The sequence below is a fragment of the Sus scrofa genome, chromosome 17, assembly GCF_054392235.1.
Source record: "Sus scrofa isolate SSC_HxYL_T2T_F1_AM1 chromosome 17, Sscrofa_HxYL_maternal_Yorkshire_Landrace_v2.0, whole genome shotgun sequence".
In the NCBI taxonomy this organism is placed as follows: Eukaryota; Metazoa; Chordata; class Mammalia; order Artiodactyla; family Suidae; genus Sus; species Sus scrofa.
Genome location: NC_139399.1, coordinates 34,998,551 through 35,014,157, shown reverse-complemented (window position 1 = coordinate 35,014,157; position 15,607 = coordinate 34,998,551). Strand labels below are relative to the sequence as shown.

The window sequence follows — 15,607 nt, the reverse complement described above, 5'->3', positions numbered from 1 at the left end:
AAGCAGAAAGGAGTGACCAGAATGACCACAGACAGGGATACGGCTATGGTATGGACCTATTCTAGGAGGGAGAGGGTCAGTTAGGTAATGTGAAAACTACTCCATTTAACTTGTTTGGTTAAACACACCCCCCCCCCCAATACAGCTCATAGTTTTGTGACTGAATGTTTCATAGATGTGAATACACTGATGCTTGGGTCTAAGCCACTCTCTTTGCTTCTTGGTGAAGGGTCTTTTAGCTCTAGAAGGAGGCCAGGGACCATGGGACTCAGACCCTGAACACACTTATTGGCAGAGAGGGAGCTGTTGGCACCTCTGTGTCAACCCGGGAGGCTCTTTGGCATATGTTGGCAGGTGTCACCCAGGCCAGGGCTGGGGAGACGGTGATGAGAAGACAGTGCTTCCCAAGCACTTTGCAAAGTGAACAAGGGTGCTGGGAGAGAACCAGCAGTGAGTAATGCTGCCCTTGACCTCATTCATCAATAATACAGATGGTGCAGATTACAAGGGGCCATCCGCTGGCAAACTTCTCCATAAATTAAAGCCAGAGGCTTAATTTTCCCCCTATAGCTCCAGGAATCCCTCCCAGCTGGAATTTCATCTTGATATTTCTTTTCTATTTCTGGAGTGCATTTCACACTTTTTCTATTGAATATGCAGCTTTGGTTTCCTTCTTGTAATTTCATTTCGTTTTAGAGTGGCATAAGGTGAGAAGGAAAAAAAAAAAAAAAAAAACCCCACACTTCAAAAATGGGAAAATATCGTCTCCTTTATTCAACTGTTGAATAATAATATGGAATTCTGACTCCTTCGAGGAGGTTAAAATTAATTGTTTATGATGAGACTGTGCATTATCTGGTTTTGGATTTGTATTCCAAATCTATATACAGCTATTTATATATATGTTAATATACACACATACATATGGATATATAGCATATACATATGTATATATATATTACAACTTAATATTTATGATGATTTTTCTTGATGGAGAATGGAATGCGATACTGCAGACACATTTTAAAAGGAACAAATGCCCTCAATTTGTGAACACTCTGCCTTTTTAAAAAGCCACTGAAGCAGTCAGAACACCATAAGAATTACATGACATAAAACAAAGTGTGATCGTCTCAGAGAAAAGTTGTTATTTCACACACATTTCATGGAAAGGGGATTTGAAAATCATAACATGAGTTTTGCTCCAAGATTTTGAGCTGACACAGCTCCTACAGCCAATTCTTACTACAGAAAAGAGCCATGGCCTGGGGAGCAGGGGCGGGGTCTCTGAGGCTTCCCTCCACGGGCTGAGAAGGTCCAGTGGTGCCAGGTCAGAGCAGGTGAGGGCCTCCCCCCCACCCCCCGCCCCAGAGAGAGGTCTTGGCACTACTGTCTGCTCATTATTCAAGTGCACTTTCAACACACCTCGATCCTGGGTAAAGTCACTGCAATGAAAATGGCTCCTGCTTTTTGGAAGTTTACTGCTGAGAATGGACAGTGATAGGGTGTGTAAAAAGACAGTGCTATGTTTTTGCAAAATATAATGAAGTTCCCTTTATTAATCTTTGCAAACGAGAACAGAAAATGAACTCCTATTTATTTATTTTTTCTTTTTTATGGCTGCGACTGCGGCATATGGAGGTTCCCAGGCTAGGGGCCTGGCAGCTGCAGCTGTCAGCCTACACCACAGCCACAGCAACAAGGGATCCGAGCCACTTCTGCGACCCATGCCGCAGCTTGTGGCAATGCCAGATCCTTAACCCACTGAGCGAGGCTGGGGATCCAACCTGCATCCTCATGGATACTTGTTGGGTTCTTAACCTGCTGAGCCACAACAGGAACTCCTGAACTCCTATTTTTAATTTTACTTTTTTCTAAGAAAATCCTTTTAGAGCTCTAGTTTCATGTGAAGAAAACAAATGACAAGGAAACAAGTTGCCACTAGAGCTACATTTAAATAAAAATGAGGCCATATCAGGGCTGTGCAGTCATATGGTAACCTCCTGAAGGCTCTTGCTCACACCGAACAGTAACCACAGAGGCTTGAATGACCCAGAGCACCTGGGATGCAGACGTGCCTTCTCAATCATTCAAAATATCATGGGCAGGAGTTTTCATGGGGAATGGAAGTGACTGCCTGCTTCATACATGTCAGGATTCACAGGGAGTTGGCTCTGACTGCTTAGGCTGTGCTTCTGGGGCCCTTTGCGTCTCACCAAGGACCAGATGTGAGGTCTGCCTGCCCTGCCAGACACTGCTGTGCCGGCACTAGGTACGAATGTGCTGAATCAATGGAGGGGATTTAGGGTAACCTCACATAATTGGATGTGTTAGCTTGGATGTACCCAGCAACAGAGCCTAAGGCAAGGATTTGAATGCACATAGTTTACTAGGGGGGCGTTTCTAGGAAAGACACTTGGGGCGAGTGAGGCAGGTAACAGAAAGAAGATAATGAGCAAGTTATGGCAGCAAGCAACTGGGGCGTGATCCTGGCGGGGTGTGATCCTGGTGGGGCGCTCTGGGGGACCCTGGAGAACACATCTCTCCCCTTTTCTTGTCCAAGGGGAGGGGGAGCTGGGCTATTTATCCACCTGCTCCTACCAATCACTGCTTGAGGGCTTAACCCACGAGTGCTGATTCTCTGGACAAGGAGAGCCCTCAGGGCCCAGGCGTCACGCATGGGTGGGGCACCTCAGTGTCTGCTTTAACCCTAAACATGAATTTACATAAGAACACAATCATCAGAGTAAGCATTCACACACACACACACACACACACACACACACACACACACACACACACACAGTGCAGTTCTGTAAACTTGAAAATACAACGCATTGTATCTAAACAGCACACCTTCTTTATCCATTCCTCTGTCGATGGGCATTTAAGTGGCTTCCTTTGTGCCTTGGCTACTGTGAATAGTGCTGCTATGGACACCGGGTGCATGTGCTATCTTTTTGAATGAAAGTTTTCTCTGGACATATGTCCAGGAGTAGTATTAGTCATAAAAAGCAATGAAATAATGTCATTTGCAGCGACATGGATGGACCTGGAGATTATCATTCCAAGTCAGTCAGAGAAAGACATATGATACCACTTATATGTGGAATCTTAAAAAAATGATACGAATGAACTTATATAGAAAACGGAAAGAGACCCACAGACACAGAAAACAAACTTATAGCTACCAAAGGGGAAAGTGGGGGGAGAGATAAATTAGGAGTTTGGGATTAACATATACTACCAAATATAAAACAGATAACCAAGAAGGACCTACTGTAGAGCACAGGGAACTCTACCACTCATAAGGGAAAAGAATTTAAAAAAGAATATATATAAAACCAAATCACTTTGATGTTTACCTGAAACTAACATAACATTGTAAATCAACTATACTAATAAAAAAAATACAACCCAACCCCCCATTTACCTAAAGTTCAAAAGCAAAGCATTATTAACTTACGGTGTTTTAAGACTGGAACAGTGTTACCTTGGGCCAGAGGTAGAATCTGAAAGGGCACAAGGGCTCCTGGAGGCAAGTTCTGTTCTCTTTCTTTCTTTTTTGTCTTTTGTCTTTTTAGGGCTGCACCAGCAGCGTATGGAGGTTCCCAAACTAGAGGTCTACTCAGAGCTGTAGCTGAGGGCCTACACCACAGCCACAGCAACGTGGGATCCTAGCCATGTCTGTGACCTACACCACAGCTTACGGCAATGCCGGATCTTTAACCCAGTGAGCAAGGCCAGGGATCGAACCTGAAACCTCATGGTTCCTAGTCGGATTCCTTTCCACCGTGCCACGATGGGAACTCCGTGTTCTCTTTCTTGATCCTGGTTATTAGCTGTGCTCAGCCGTGAAAAGCCACTGAGCTGTACTTATGACATGTACACTTTTCTGAATCTATGTGGCATTTCAATAAAAATCTTATGCAAACAAAACGAAACAAAAATGCAATTACCAAGCTAGTTTTCAATGTTAATATTACATATTTATTGTAATAGTAACTATTCCATCACACTTAGAGTTGGCTTATTAGTAAAGTTGCCAGAAAAAACACTGGACACCCAGTTAACTTTGACTTTCAAGTCAACAATAATTAATTTAAAATGTAAGTATGATCCCAAATATCACCTGGAAAAATACACTGAAAATATATTTGTTGCTTATCTGAAAACTGAAAATTTAACTGAATGCCCTATATTTTTATTTGTGAAATCTGGTAACCCTATTTATTAGATTTTGGGTGTTGGTTAAGATAACTATTTTGCCTTTCGTTGGAGAAGCACAAAATTGGAAGTTTGGTGATTCTGGAATAAATATTTTTAAGACAAATGGATAGCCGAACTTTTTCTACATTGCCTCCTGACCTCGTGTTGGATATTAACCACTATTTTATTCTGGTTGTTTGGCCTGCTTGGAGGTACCCCCCCCTTTGTTTCTTGTTAATTGTAATAACTGCCCAAATGTACATTACAATTTGGAAGGAAGTTTCCACCACACCAAGACTTGGGCTTCTCTTGAAAAAGCCCAAAAGACCTCAATCTGGGTGTATTCTTGTGCCCAGTGCAGCTGTCAGCACAGCCCTCTTTAGATGGGACATACATCCTTCAGCTGGCTGTGGTTCCCACCCCCCCATTCTACCGCCCCCTAGAGGCCAAGGCAAGAGTCAGCCGACATGGACGCCTTCCTTTCTGCTCTTGAAGTCCTCAGACCTGTTCCCTTCACTCATTTATTCTATACACCTGGGTGCTGCCAGAACAGACATCTGTGACCCCCGATCTAGAAGAATTATTCTAATTAGCCTTGACAATGCTGAACACACCAGTGGCCACTTCTTTACAGCCCAGCGCTGTGCTTGGCATTCTAAACATTCTGTACCATGTGTCCCTTTGTACTCTAGGGATCCTTTTCCAGAACTGTGAATTAGAAGGCATAAAACAAATAACAAAGAACTATACAGAAACCTATTTACTGAAGTCCAGTTATTGAAACATTGAGAAATGGAGATATTATAATATATCAAGATATCATAACATATTAACAAGAGCCAGTAAGTTTCCTTATTATAAGCAGTTAGTCATTTAGGTATAATAATGAACAGGTCCAGACACCTATGGTCAATTAATATTTGACAAAGGAGGCAAGAATATAAAATGGGAAGTGATGCTGGGAAAACTGGGCAGATGCATGTAAATCAATGAAACTAGAACACGCACTCACACCAGGCACAAAAGTAAACTCAGAATGGCTTAAAGACTTCATAAGACATGACACCATAAACCTCCTAGAAGAGAACATAGGCAAAACATTCTCTGACATCAATCATACAAATGTTTTCTTAGGTCAGTCTCCCAAAGCAATAGGAATAAAACAAATATAAACCAATGGGACCTAATAAAACTTACAAGCTTTTGCAGAGAAGACATACAGATGGCCAATAGGCACATGAAAAAATGCTCAACATCACTAATTATTAGAGAAATGCAGATTCAAATTACAATGAGGTATCACCTCTCACTGGTCAGAATGGCCATCATTAGTAAGTCTACAAATAACAAATGCTGGGCAAGGTATGGAGAAAAGGGACCCCTCCTACACTGTTGGTGGGAATGTAAATTGGTACAACCACTATGGAAAACAGTATGGAGGTACCTCAGAAAACAGAATATAGAGCTACCATATGATTCAGCAATCCCACTCCTGGGCATATATCTGGACAAAAATTTCCTTGAAAAAGATACAGGCACCCCTACATTCATTGTAGCAATATTCACTATAGTCAAGATATGGAAACAACCCAAATGTCCATTAACAGATGAATGGATTAAGAGGATGTGGTACATATACACAATGGAATACTACTCAGCCATAAAAAAGAACAGAATAATGCCATTTGCAGCAACATGGATGAAACTAGAGACTCTCATACTGAGTGAAATGGGTCAGAAAGAGAAAGACAAATACCATATGATATCACTTATATCTGGAATCTAATATATAGCACAAATGAATCTATCTATAGAAAAGAAACTCATGGGCATGGAGAATAGACTTGTGGTTGCCAAGGGGGAGGGGGAGGGAGTGGGATGGACTGGCAGTTTGGGGTTAGTAGATGCAAACTGCATTTGGAGTGGATAAGCAATGAGATCCTGCTGTATAGCACAGGGAACTCTATCCAATCACTTGTGATGGAACATGATAGAGGATAATGTGAGAAAAAAATGTATATATACGTATAACTGGGTCACTTTGCTGTACAGCAGAAATGGACAGAACATTGTAAATCAACTATAATAAAAATTGAAAAATAAAAAAGGAAAAAGAATAATGAATGGGAAGGATCTGGGGTATCTGCAATATCTGTCACACAGCATGAAAACAGCTTATGTTTCTGTTGGAGATAAAGCCCCAGCTCATGTTACTATAGTCTGTTCCTCATGAATAATGAAGTGAAATATTAAATATAAGTAGTTGGCAAAAATAAAGATGCATTTTTTTTCTCTCGGGATAGAACATGATGGAAGACAGTATGAGAAAAAGAATGTATATGTATGTATGACTGGGTCACTTTGCTATAGAGCAGAAATTGGCACAACACTGTAAATCAACTCTACTTTAATAAAAAATAAAAAAAATGAAAGGGGAGCCAAATAAAAAAACACATCCTTCAGGGAAAAAAGATGCATTTTTTTTCTCATCCAAGTTCACAGACCCATTAATCTAGTGTTTGGAAAGCGAAGCCCTGAGGTTCTGCTCCTTCTTAGTTCCTGCCTTTTTGTCATTTAATTTCTTGTCCCTCCACTAGAAAGGGGACAGGATGTACAGTGGCTCTCAGCTCATCCTGGCTGTGCTGGTGAGAACTCAGCTGGAGGAGGCTGAAACTAATGGCAAAAACACGGTTTGGGGCTATCTGCAGATTTCGATTATGTGTAGCTTCTGTTTCATCTGTTATCATAGAGAGAACCTTGGCTATATTTACAGTTCTCCTGGAAGAATGAAAGTGCCTCATACAACCTGCATCCTCTGCTCTCAAGTGCTGGGCGGGAAACACCTGCCGTGGGCTGAGGAGACACCCTTCCCACAGCTGAGCTCTTCCCCCGCCATTCCCCCAGTGGGGTCCAGGACAGCCTGTTAGAACTGCAACGCTCAGGCTCCACTCCAGACCCACTGTATCCAAATCTGCATCTTAACAAGACCCCCAGGTGACCCAAGTGCAGGTTATAGTGTGAGAAGCTCTGGCCCAGAGGACACAGGATTTTGGAGCCTGAGTCACACCTGTGAAGTTGTAGTATAAGCAGCAACAGACTGGTGATGTGGCCCTTGGCCCTCACCCTGGGTGGTGGGATCTGGCTGCAGTGCCGTGGGCAAGGGTCGCCACTTAGGATCTTGGGGCCAGTGAGCACCTGGGTGTATTTGAGCTGTAGGTGCAAACTAGAAGCACAGCTTGTATGGGGTTTCCTACTTCATCAATTTCTTTTTTTGCTTTTTAGGGCTGCACCTGCGGCATATGGAAGTTCCCAGGCTAGGGGTTGAATCAGAGCTGCAGCTGCCAGCCTACACCACAGCCACAGCAATGCAGGATCCAAGCCACGTCTATAACCTACACCACAGCTCACAGCAACACTGGATCCTTAACCCACTGAGCGAGGCCAGGGATCGAATTCGAATCCTCAGGGATACTAGTCAGGTTTGTTTTCACTGTACCACAATAGGAACTCCATCATCAATTTCTAGCAGGAAATTTCAAGCATCAATTTCAAGCAATTTCTGCTTAAGATGCTGGGGAAACCACCCCTTTGCACAGTGTAGAACCATGCCAGAAAATTCCTGTTCCCTTCCAAGCCCTCCTACTCGATCTACTGAAAAGACAGTACAAAGAAATCTGAATCAGAGTGGTACCAAATTTAAATTTCTACCATTTGGGTTAGTAGCCAGATACACAAAGGAGGCAAATATTTCCTCATTTTATCAGGTATAAAACCTAAAAGGACAGTGTCAAGCTTGAGGGATCATTTTGGGATCTGTCACACATCCTCATGGTACTAGGGTCTCCAAAATGATGTGGGGTTTCTCTTGGTTTGAAGTGTTGATGGGAAAGGAAGTTAATACATATCATGTCTCGGATCCTGCTTTGCTGTGACTGTGGTATAGGCTGGCAGCCGCAGCTCCTATTTGACCCCTAGCCTGGTAACCTCCATATGATGCAGGTGTGACCCTAAAAAGCAAAACAAAAAAACAAAAAAAAAAACCCACAACCATATCATATGCATTCAGAAATCAGACTGCTAAGACCATGTATTTGAGCTGAAGCTTCTGCAAGTAAGACCCTGGCTACAATTACACACTTTATTACATTAGCATTTGGTGTCTCTATGATCAGGGATGTTTTCCTTGCTGTCAGAAAACATGGTAATGGAATCACAGGGGAAAGATGCTCCATTTGCCTCTAGTCTCTCTGAAAACTCAAGTGCTGGAGGCAAAGGGATGCAAAAACAGGAAAGCCAGCTACTTTCCCATCCATAGGCTTGGGTATGGATTTAGAAGGGTCTGTTTCATACCTGCAAGGATCCACGTTTCTCTGGCTTCATCAAGTTACAGAGGAGAGGAAATGTGGGTTGTGTACTTTAAAATTAAGACTTCTACCTACTGTTTGACCAGGCCTGGGACTTGGGTAATGCCAGGAGCTAATCTGACTCATGATGGAGCATGTGTCCACAGGAAGCGTGGGGGCGGTACCCGTGGGAGCACCAGGTTGGAAAGGAAGCACTTGTTCCCGGCCAGATGTGGATGTAGGATTATTTTCATACTGAAAAATACTGGTTGCCACGTCTGTGTGGCTCATCCGGCCCCAATTGATCTGCCAGGCAGTTTATTTTAAGTAATTTCTGTGACTCAGGGTACAGAGAACAGGTGACGCTCATGAATCGATTCTGCAGCCTTGGCAAACTGAACCCAAGATCATTTCTTTCATGGGTGCTAAAGATAACTTCCCCCTGCTTGAAAGATCTTGAGAATTAAAGCACAGTGACATCAAAACATACCTAGGCTTGATGTGCATTAAGCAATGAAGCAGAGAGCAGAGGGAATCGTGTGGCAAAGGCAGCCAGTACAACCTTCCAGCCAGCAAAAGCCCCTCCCCAAAGAGCTGACTAACTTGTAGCCGAAATCATGGGAGGAACTCCTGTTGGGACTCAGCGGCTTAAGAACCTGACATAGTATCCATGAGGATGTGGGTTCGATCCCTGGCCTCACTCAGTGGGTTAAGGATGTGGCATTGCTATGAGCTGTGGTGTAGGTTGCAGATGCGGCTTGGATCCGATATGGCTGTGGCTGTGGTGTAGACTACAGATGCAGCTCTGATTTGAGCCCTGGGCTGGGAACCTCCATATGCCGCAGGTGCAGCCATAAATAAAAAACAAACAATAACAACAACAACAACAAAACCCAAAACAAACATCAAAATCGCAGGGAGAGGTTATCTAAGTACTTATGTTAATTTTTCAGTTTGCCAATGAGCGTGCAAATGGAGGGTAGTGAGTGCCTTCGCAGTTCACAGGATCAGAAGTGTAATCCAAGTGGAAAGTATTACAGTAATGATACAGTGTTTATCCTGTTTGGAGGAGGCTGAGACTCGGGGTGGGCTCTGGGTGACTGCGGGATGGATGTGGGGCCTCACCCCTCTGCACGCTCCTCTCCTTCCCCCATTCTTCACGGTATGTGGCCTGAAGGCCTGGGCTTCTCCCCAGCTCGCCCTTCGCATGCTGTGACCAGAAGCATGGCCTGGGATCATCATCATTTCAACTGGAATCGTAATGTTTACCCACATCAGCCCCTCGGCCCTGTGTAAGGAGCCAGGCACAGATGTCTGAAATGGTCAAATGGTCCTAAGATTTTTTTTTTTTTTTGTCTTTTTGCCATTTCTTGGGCCGCTCCCGTGGTATATGGAGGTTCCCAGGCTAGGGGTCTAATCGGAGCTGTAGCTGCCAGCCTATGCCAGAGCCGCAGCAACGCAGGATCTGAGCTGCGTCTGCAACCTACACCACAGCTCACAGCAACGCCGGATCGTTAACCCACTGAGCAAGGGCAGGGACCGAACCTCATGGTTCCTAGTCGGATTTGTTAACCACTGCACCACGATGGGAACTCCAGATTTTTTTTTTTTTTTTAATAGTCACACTTGTGGTACATGGAAGTTCCTGGGCTAGGGGTCAAATTGGAGCTGCAGCTGCCAGCCTATACCACACTTAATGGCGATACCGGATCCTCAACCCACTGAGTGAGGCCAGGGATTGAACCTGAATCTTCACAGACACAATGTCAGGTCCTTAACCTGCTAAGCCACAACGGGAGCTCCAATCCTAAGATTCTGGGATGAGAGGGATGTTGTGCCTGTGTGTATTACGAACGAAGTGTGGCATTTCCAAAGAGTGGCTTTACCTTGTTCCCAGGAAAGAAAAAAACCCCTTCCTATAACAGCTGACATTTACAAATCAGTTTTTAGGTGCCAAACACTGCATCAAGCTCTTTACATGCCTTTTTACTTCCAATCTTTTACTATTCCCATTTTACAGAGGAGTCAACTGAGGCTAAGCAAGGTTACATAACTTGCCCAAGGTTCACAATTTGAAAGTGAGCCACAACTTGAACCAAGTCTGAATACTTGCAGAGTCTACACGGTTACCCCCTTGCTGGGGATTACTAACTTAGCTGATAAGAATGACCTAGGTTGTTTGATGATACAGACCTTCTGCATCAGATTCTCATCCTTGGCTTCACTGTGGAATCATCTGAAAGCTTTAGGAAACACTCATGCCTGGGCCCCCCCTCCACAGATGCTGAGTTCGCTGAACCAGGCTGTGGCTGGACCACTGGGAATTTTCAAAGCTTCCCAGATGATTCCTAACATCTAGCAAGGGTTGAAACCACTGCCTCATCCTGCATCTGTGAGGATGCAGATAATCACAAATGAGAAACAACCGGGCATCTCCAGTCCTGCACGATGCAGAAGGAAACTCCATCTATGTGTAGGAGATGTGGGGAAATAACAGCAGATTTTACATATTCCTTATGAATATTTCAGAGCCCACACACTAGCAGTGTTGCCACCCATCACTCTGCTTATAGAGTAGATCTGTTTTAGCATTTCTTTCAGATTCACAACCAAAATTTACTTTGAGAGACACATTGGTATAAAACAAGGGAGGATGGAATTTCTGGGTTTCACTTTTAGCTGGAAAGACGCAAAGGCTGGGGCCTCGAATCATCAGGCCTGTTCACTGGCTTGTTTGGTGGCTGCTGCTGGCCATCACCTGGTGTCCCGGCTGGGGCTACTGGCCTAACCTACAAACAGCCTCTCCACATGGCTGGGGCTTCCTCACAGCATGGCAGCCTTGGGGCAGTCAGACAACTTAAATGAGGGCTCAGGGCTCCCAATGGAAGTGTGTCAAGAGAAGAGGCAGAAGCTGTGTAGCCTTTGGGATCTGGCCTTAAAGGTCATATAGCTTCTTTTACTAAATCACAAGACTGGTAAAAATCTAATCATTGTCTGAAGCCTTAAAATTGGATAGAAGTACTGGCAAGAACATTTTAATGTATTTCCCTTTACATGAAACAAACGCTAAAATAGTAAAATGTTTAAATCATCAAATTCCCCTAAGGATTGCATAAGTTACTTCCATTTACATAAATTACTTCCAATCTTGGGAGACAGAAGGGTCATTAATCTAGTTTTCACAAGTTTCTTCTTATTTCTATTTGATTTTAAATGAAAAGTCCACTGAAGACATATGGTTGGCCAGCAGGAACATGAAAAAATGCTCAACATCACTAATTTTCAGAAAAATGCAAATCAAAACTACAATGAGGTACCACCTCAGGCTGGTCAGAATGACCATCATTACAAGTGAACAAATAACAAATGCTGGAGAAGGTGTGGAGAAAAGGGAACCCTCCTTCATTATAGGTGGGGATGTAAATTGGCACAAAACTAAATATAAAACTACCATATGATCCAGCAATCCCACTCCTGGGCATATATCCAGACAAAACTTTCATTCAAAAAGATACATTTGGAGTTCTCGCCATGGCACAGCAGAAATGAATTCAACTAGAACCATGAGGTTGTGGGTCTGATCCCTGGCCTCGCTCAGTGGGTTAAGGATCTGGCGTTGCCACAAGCTGTGGTGTAGGTTGCAGACACAGCTCGGATCTAGCATTGTTGCAGCTGTGGTATAGGCCAGAAGCTCTGATTAGACCCCTAGCCTGGGAACCTCCATATGCCGCAGGTGCGGCCCTAAAGAAAGGACAAAAAGACAAAAAATAAAAAGATACGTGTACCCATATGTTCATAGCAGCACTATTCTCAAGAGCCAAGACAAGGAAACAACCTAAATGTCCATCAACAGATGAATGGATTAAGAAGAGTGGTACATACATACAATGGAATACTACTCAGCCATAAAAAAGAACAAAATAATACCATTTGCAGCAACATGGACACAACTAGAGATTCTCGTACTAAGTGAAGTAAGTCAGAAAGAGAAAGACAAATACCATATGACATCACCTATATGTTTTTGTAGATAGTGCACAACTGATCTTATCTACGAGAACAGAAACAGATCATGGACATGGAGAGCAGATTTGTTTGTGGTTGTGGTGGGGGGGGAGGGTCGAGGGAGACAAAGTGGGATGGATCAGGAAGTTTGGGGTTGGTAGGTACAAACTATTACATTTAGAATGGATAATCAGTGAGGTTATCCTGTACAGCACAGGAAACTATATCCAGTCTCTTGGGATAGACCATGATGGAAGATAATGTAAGAAAGGGAATGTATATATACACGTATGACCGTATCACTCTGCTCAACTGCAGAAACTGACACAACACTGTAAATCAACGATACTCTAATAAATTTTTTTTAAAAAAGTCCACTGAAATGTGTACGTCTTGTATAACAAACTTTCAAACATAAAATTGATAACGGCTATGCAGATAATGATAACAGCTATGCAGCACATGCATGAAAATAAAAATATGACTCTCCCCCTTGCCTTCCATCCACCCGTCTCACTCACTAGAGGTAACCATTCTTAACATTTATGCTTTTGATTATTTTAGGTGTCACAAAACTAAGATCAACTAGTTTGCTTCTATGTCTATTTTAGGTTTCTACTGATCTCTGGTTATGAAACACAAGGAAGGGATACATTTCTGTTGGCATGACTACAGCACTAAGGCAGATGATGAAAACAAGGACCCCTGGCCAAAGTCCCTGAGCTCAGTTCCCAGCCCCAATATCCCCAGGTGTATGACCTTGGGCAAGTGACTATGTCACATCTCTGCTCCTCTGTTTCCCCATCCTCAAAGTGGGGCCAATAATAGCATCCCCCTCCAGGGTTACAAGGAGGATCAAATGCACTGACACATGTAACAGGTTTAGAACTCTGACTACAGTATGTATAAACAAGAAGTAGCTATCGTTGCTGTTTCTCTTCTCCCTTCCTCCTCCCCCTTTCCTGGATATTTGAGCTAGTTCTTCTAAGGATTATCTTAACGAATTTATCTCCATATTAAGATGATTAAATAGCACATATTTTAAAATTTAGATGAACACGTAAGATCTATGAGGAAAAACTATTTTCTTATCCCTCCTACTTTCCAGCAGTATACACTTTAATTATTTTCATTTTTGGTTGTTTTGTTCTTATTTCTATAATGCCATATAAAAGCATCACAATAGCTCTTTTGAGATTTATTTATTTATTTATTTTTGGTTGCACCTGCAGCTTGTGGAAGGGATCAAACTCACGCCCCAGTGGTGACAACCCTGGATCCTTAACCTGCTGGGCCACCAGGGAACTCCTAGATTTATCCATTTTCGACATCATCTATTGCATCTCACTATGAAAAAGTAAAGATTTCTCTCCTTTATATTATTCCTCACATCCCCTTATACGCTGAATATTTGTTACATCGCTATTAGTCGGGCTAATAGATCTTGAGGTTTCCTCCTCTATTTCACCTTCTGTTAGCTTTTTTGGAAGTATTTCTTGATTCCTTCTTGGGTAGATTAGATGGGTTCACATCCCCACTTCTAGCCCCCTCCTCATCCCATGTTCCAGGTTTTAAACTTCTCTCAGGTACAACTTGATTTTTACATCATCAACATCAAAAACTTTTACATTCTAGTAAATCACCATCTTTTAGTTGTCTGTGTTTGATCTAAAGGTGGAGCCTCAAATGTGGGAAAACAAAAAATGGCAGTTACATCATTACTGCTAGTAATATTCCCATTCAGATAGTGTGCTCAGAATGCAATCTTTTCTTATGGGTCAATGTCATGACCCACTTGCCACTGAAAATATTTGTGGGAAGAGAATCTGAAAGAGAATGGATGTGTGTACAGGTGTCACTGAATCACTTTGTCGTACGTCAGAAATTACACAACCTTGTAAATGAACTATCCCTTCAATAAAACTTATAAAAGATAATGTTCTTTTGTCAAGACAAAATGGAGTCTATTACCTTAAACATCATGCTTAAAAAACAGACTACTCCATATTTTAGTTTGCACCGTACATTCGCAATGCATTTCTTGCATAGCTTTTTGTCTTGTAGTGGGAAATGATGTTTCTTTCTTTGTGCTCTCTTACCCATATTACCAAGATGCGAAGACACTCTTTTTTTTTTTGCTTTTCAGGGCTGCACCCTCGACATATGGAAGTTCCCACACTAGGGGTTGAATCAGAGCTACAGCTGCCGACTTATGCCACAGTCACATCCATGCCAGATCTGAGCCATGTCTGTGACCTACACCACAGCTCATGGCAACGCCGGATCCTTAACCCCCTGAGCGAGCCCAGGGATGGAACAGGCGTCCTCATGGATACTAGTCAGATTCATTTCTGCTGAGCCACAATGGGAACTCCCCCAATTATATTTTATAAGTTTGTTGCTGTCACTTGAATTATCTGTGGTTACTTGGTAGACTGATGTTCCATTGGTGCATTTTGATCCTTTCTTTGAGAAAGATCCTCAAATCTTTGGAAGTGTGGTCACACATATATGCTAGATGTTGAGTCATATGGCAACTGGCCTGGGTTTTCTTGTCAGGTGAACAGGCCCAGTTCCCCAAGCTCCTCCAGGTGGGAGAGCTGACTGCTGGCTCTGTGAAGGTACATGGGGTGTGGAGATGGGCAAGCTCCACCTCAGGGGGTGTGGTCAGTGCGGGGCCTCCAAAGAGGGGATGTAACACCTGAATGTGTTTACAGAACCACTTACTTGGTGACTCCTCTACAACTGTGGCCATCACAAAGGTCCAGAGTTAGCTCAGACATGTCATTCTCAGCCACCAACTCCTACAGTTGAAATCACAAGTCTCCTTAGTCAGAACTTCACTTGCTTTAAAGACCATTCTTCTGGTTCTGCCTTGGCAAAGACACAAGTCAGTTGATGGAGATGGGAAAGGGCCAGCTGATTCACTCATTCTAGGGTATGAGTACTTTTCAAACATCTTTGACGCTCCTCTCATCAAGAGTTGGAGATCTATGTCTCTTCCTTGTGAACTTAGGTAGGCTTGTGGCTTTCTGACCAACAGAGTATAA

The 15,607-nt window shown here is 43.1% G+C and overlaps 1 protein-coding gene across 7 annotated transcripts in view; it reads right to left on the bottom strand.

Moving 5' to 3' along the window:
• SLC24A3 (solute carrier family 24 member 3) overlaps window positions 1-15,607 on the bottom strand; it is an 808,408-nt gene that overhangs the window by 69,952 nt on the left and 722,849 nt on the right. The gene's annotated exons all lie outside the window — the stretch shown is intronic.